Here is a 5,846-nt window from a genome sequence, read left to right as displayed (position 1 = left end):
AGAGGTGAGGAAGCTGGAGAAGAAAAGTGTGAGGGACACCTGGACGACTCAGCCAGCTAAGCATCAGGCTCTTGATTTCGGCTCAGGTCACGATCTCAAGGTTCATGGGATCCAGCCCTGCATCTGGCTCTGTGCTAGAGGCTGCTTGGAGTTCGCCCTCTCCCTCTCTCTCTCTGCCCCTCCCCAGTTCACACACCCTCTCTCTCTCTCAATGTAAATAAATAAACATTGGTTGGTTCATGTGGTTTATGGAAAAAAGCCATCTGCAGAAGGTGAAAGTCCAGGGTGAAGCAGCAACAAGTTATCCAGAAGATCTGCTAAGACAATTAGTGAAGGTAGCTACACTAAACAGATTAAAAAAAAAAATTTATGTTCATTTATTTTTAAGAGAGACAGAGACAGAATGCGAGTGGGTTAGGGGCAGAGAGAGAGAGGGGGACACAGAATCCGAAGTGGGCTCCAGGCTCTGAGCTGTCATCAGAGAGCCTGACGCAGGGCTCGAACTCATGAGCTGTGAGATCATGACCTGAGCCGAAGTCGGACGCGCAACCAATTCAGCCACCCAGGCGCCCCTAAACAGATTTTTAATATAGGCAAACAGCCTTCTAGTGGAAGAAGATGCCATCTAAGACTTTCATAGCTAGAGAGGAGAAGTCAATAACTTGTCTTTGCCTGGCTTCAAACCTCAAAAGACAAGCTGACTTTCTTGTTAGAGGCGAAAGCAGTTGGTGACTTTCAATCGAAGCCAATGTTCATTTACCAATCCAAAATTTCAGCACCCTTAATAATTATGCTAAATATACTCTGCCTATATTCTATAAATGGAACAGTAGAGTCTGGATGATAGCACATCTGTCTGCAATACAATTTACTGAACATTTTAAGCCCACTGTTGAGATCTACCGCTCAGAAGAAAAAAAAAAAAAGATTCCTTTCAAAACATTACTGCTCATTAACAGTACTCTGGGTCATCCAAGAAGTCTGATGGAGATGTACAATGAGATTAATGTTTAATGTCTGCTACTACGTCTTTTTTGCAGCCCATGGATCAAGGAGTCATTTTGACTTTGAAGTCTTATTATATAAGAAATACACTTTGTAAGGCCTTAGACAGTGATTCCTCTGATGGATCTGGGAAAAGTACATTAAAAACCCTTTGGAATGAATTCACCATTCTAGGTGCCATTAAGACCATTTGTGATTTATGGAAAGGGTCACAATATCCACATTAAGAGGAGTTTAGGAGAAGTTGATTCCAACCTTTATGGATGACTTTAAGGGGGCAAGACTTCAGTGGAGGAAGTAACTGCAGATATGGTGGAAACAGCAGGAGAACTAGAATTAGAAGTGGAACCAAAAGATGGGACTGAATTGCTGTAATCTCATGATCAAACTTGAATGGATGAGGAGTTGCTTCTTATGGATGAGCAAAGAAAGCGGTTTCTTGAGATGGAATCTACTCCCGGTGAAGATGCCGGGAAGACCGTTGAAATGACAACAAAGGCTTTAGGATACTACATACGCTTAGTTGATAAAACAGCAAAGGTCAGCCTTGAGAGGATTGACTCCAATTTTGAAAGAAGTTCTATGGGTAAAATCAAACAGCATTGCATGCTACAGAGAAAATGTTCATGAAAGGAAGAGTCAATCAATACAGCAAACTTCACTGTCGTCTCATAACAAACTGCCACAGCCACCTCAGCCTTCAGCAACCACCACCCTGATCAGTCAGCAGCCATCAACATCGAGGCAAGACCCTCCACCAGCAGAAAGACTGACCTGCTGAAAGCTCAAATGATGGTCAGCATTTTTCAGCAATGAAATATTTTAATGAAGTTAAATATTTAATTTAAAATAATTTTATTTATTTATGTATTATTATTTTTTTAATGTTTTTTTTTTTTTTTGAGAGAGAGAGACAGAGCGCAAGCAGGGGAGGGGCAGAGAGAGAGAGGGAGAGACACAGAATCCAAAGCAGGCTCCAGGCTCTGAGCCGTCAACACAGAGCCCGACACGGGGCTCGAACTCACAAACCGTGAGATCACGACCTGAGCCGAAGTCGGACGCTCCACCGACTGAGCCACCCAGTCACCCCTTAATTTTGAATAATTTTAATAAGATATTTTAATTGTTTCTTTAGACCTTATGCTATTGCACACTTAATAGACTATATTTTAGTGTAAATATCCCTTTTATATGCACTGGGAAACCAAAAAATAAATTTGACTCACTTTATTGTAATACTCACTTCATTGCAGCGGTCTGGAACCAAACCTTCAATATCTCCAAAGTATGCATGTGTATAGATATGTGCATGAATATATATTATGAATATATGAATATACATTATGTTACGCTTATTTTCTTCTTACATATTTGGGATAACAAATATATATATATAATTTTTTTGATGTTTATTTATTTTTGACAGAGAGAGACAGAGCATGAGCGGGGGAGGGGCAGAGAGAGAGAGGGAGACACAGAATCTGAAGCAGGCTCCGGGCTCTGAGCATGGAGCCCGATGCAGGGCTCGAACTCACAGACTGCGAGACCATGACCTGAGCTGACATCGGATGCTCAACTGACTGAGCCACCCAGGCGCCCCTAATATATATACATATATGTATATATGTATATATACTCTTTCTCTTTCTCTCTCTTTCTCTATAGATAGAGAGAGAGATATATATACAGTATCTCTCAATCCATCTATCTCTGGAATTTACTTGTAAATTTAACTGTATGAATTAGAAATCTTTCCATGATGACAAGCATAGATAGATCTACTTCATTCCAATGGTTGTGTAATGCTCTCTATAGTATTAATGAACCATAATTTAATCATTGCTGATTGATGGGCATTTACCCTATTGACCTTTTGTTGGTGTTATTTCAAACAACACCACATCATTCTCTCTCTCTCTCTCTTTCTCTCTCTCTCTCTCTCTCTATATATATATATATATATATTTAAATTTTTCTCTTGGCTAGGATACTGTGTGACTTACACACTCTATATTGTCTTCACGATATCTTTGATCACCTCTTTTATTTTCGTTGTGTCTTCTTACACAAATCACCTAAATGTGGGCTCTCCCTAAGGTTCTGTGGCTGCTTCTCTCATTTCTTCCTGTACATTTAATGATCATATCCATTTTCAAGTCTTTAATTAGCATTTCCATACATATAGTTCTCCAATTAGGTCTTGTGCTCCATTTAATTCTTAAAGGACTAGCTATGAATTTTCATATGCCCCTGGTCATTTCCATATGAATATGTCTCACAGGCAGCACGTCCGTAACTAGATTCTTTACATTCTCCCTTAAACTAATTTCTCTGCCAACATTGATTATGATTGGTTATTGATGAGAAGGAAGAAATGGCGTTAAAATGAAGCAAAATTTCCAGAGGCTCCCAGCCAGATTAAACCAGCCCGGGCCTAAGTCATGCAGAAGAATGAAAATAAATTTGGTTTTATAATGATGATAAGGCAAAACCATAAAAATAACTCTTAAAAACAAGCATCAAAGTGAGAAAATAGCCCGTGTTGTGAGGTATCACAAATTATCTGTCAAAGACTTGTATTCTTTAAAAACTTATGGTGATTGGGATGCCTGGGTGGCTCAGTCGGTTAAGCGTCCTAATTTGGCTCAGGTCATGATCTCGTGGTTCAAGCCCCGCATCAGGCTCTGTGCTGACAGCTCAGAGCCTGGAGCCTGCTTCAGATTCTGTGTCTCCCTCTCTCTGTCCTTCCCCTGCTCTTACTCTGTCTCTCTTTCTCTCAAAAATGAATAAACATTAAAAAAAAAGAATTTTAAGAAATTATGGTGATCAGAATCCAACCATCAAAAGGCACCCAATTAGATCATCTGTGGTTAGGGTTCAAATCATCTTAAATGGTAGGAACAGGCACTGTGCTCCATACAGCTGGCCAATAATCCAGATTCAGCTTAGTTTGTCTAACAACATAGTCTTTCTTCTCTGAGTTTTGTAATAATGTAAGAAGGGCTGATACTCATCTGTTACGAACAGCAGTGATTACACCAAAGGTTAAAATTGACATACTTCCATTCAGGTGGGTAAATGTTCCAACTCTGCGATGTACCTCCTCAAGCCTCCTTTGCTCTTCTGCTGATCTCTCCTGATTTAGCTACTGAGCGGTTTATGCCTGGGGTAACAGGAGGGGTAGGAAGAAGGGGGAGTTTAGGAGCTTGCTCGAGTACTACAGGCATCCAGTTTTGATTTACGAATGACATTAGTTGTCAAAAAGTTTGAATATTGTCTGTCTAGAACCTGGAAAATTATCTTGAAAACGAGAATAGGGGCGCCTGGGTGGCTCAGTCGGTTAAACATCTGACTTCAGCTCAGGTCATGATCTTGTGGTTCATAGGTTCAAGCCCCACGTCGGGCTCTGTGCTGACAGCTCAGAGCCTGGAGCCCGCTTCGGATTCTGTGTCTCCCTCTCTCTCTCTGCCCCTCCCCTGCTTGTACTCTCTCTCTCTCTCAAAAATAAATAAAACATTAAAAGAAAAAAAGAAAACAAGAATAAAGATAGAGATAATGAAGAAACAAATTTAAATTCAAGGTATGAGTACTTTGTAATCCATTTAAGTAGGAAGTTGTAATAATTATTGCGATCATTTGTGTCAATTGTTTGAAGCATTTAAATATATCCAATGTATTATTTGGGATTTCGATTCAATGTGAGAATTTTGATTAAGTTAATTTGAAATCATTACTGAAATGCTTGAAAATTTTTTTGTTACATCATTGGCTTTCGTTGGTTGTATAATAATGTTTGTCTTAATAAAAGAATGTAATTAATAAACTCAGGAAACTGACTAATATGCAAAGTACAAACAACAGGGGTTGTTCCTGTCCAAGCAGGACTCTCCTTAAATATAAAAAATAATGCTATAAATGTGCACAACGACCCATGCCTGCTGTCCATCCGCAGGTTCCTTTTTCCATTTGGCAAATGTTTATTTCCACGTGTCAAGTAACAGACAATGGCCCGTCGACTTTATCACTACCTGCCTCTTGTGCATTTTCATCTCCCTCTGACTCATCGGGTTGGAATTCTAGATGCTTAGTTAGCCACAGCACAGGGTTTGGGACAGTGGACTGCGCTTGCAAATTGCAAATCGGCAGGTGCCAAGGTTAGATGGCCTTTTTTTCTCCTTTCATGTCACACAGGTTTTGCACACATTTTATTTTATTTTATTTCTTTCAATATAAAAAGCTTCACGAATTTGCGTGTCATATTTGCACTGGGGCCATGCTAATCTTCTCTGTGCCGTGCCAATTTTAATATATGTGCTGCTGAAGTGAGCTCAGTTTTTTTTAATGTTTATTTATTTTTGAGAGACAGAGAGAGACAGAATGTGAGTGGGGGAAGGGCAGAGAGAGAGGGAGACACAGAACCCGAAGCAGGCTCCAGGCTCTGAGCTGTCAGCACAGAGCCTGATGTGGGACTTGAACTCACAGACTGTGAGATCATGACCTGAGCTGAAGTTGGACACTTAACCAACTGAGCCACCCAGATGCCCCAGCACTATTTTATTATTATTATTTTTTAGTAAGCTCTATGCCCAATGTGGGGCTTGAACTCATGACACGATCAAGAGTCATGTGCTCTACTAAGTCAGCTAGGCACTCCTCACACGTGTTTTGAATTCAGACATTTCTCTGACAAACTATTTTATAGATTTAAATGTGTGCTTCAAGGGGAGCCTGGGTGGCTCAATTGGTTGAGCATCCGGCTTCGGCTCAGGTCATGGTCTCGTGGTTTGTGAGTTCGAGCCCCACGACGGGCTCTGTGCTGACAGCTCGGAGCCTGGAGCCTG

The 5,846-nt window shown here is 40.6% G+C and overlaps 1 non-coding gene across 1 annotated transcript; it reads right to left on the bottom strand.

Moving 5' to 3' along the window:
• Positions 1-5,228: 5,228 nt before the first annotated feature.
• LOC112862960 (U6 spliceosomal RNA) lies at positions 5,229-5,335 on the bottom strand. The gene has a single exon (XR_003223819.1). It is a non-coding gene; the product is annotated as a U6 spliceosomal RNA (small nuclear RNA).
• Positions 5,336-5,846: the final 511 nt, after the last annotated feature.

Source organism: Puma concolor, chromosome B2, assembly GCF_028749965.1.
Source record: "Puma concolor isolate L17-30 chromosome B2, mPumCon1.1.hap2, whole genome shotgun sequence".
Lineage (NCBI taxonomy): Eukaryota > Metazoa > Chordata > Mammalia > Carnivora > Felidae > Puma > Puma concolor.
Note: the sequence above shows the minus strand (reverse complement) of the source record. Positions and strands in the feature narration are given on the sequence as shown.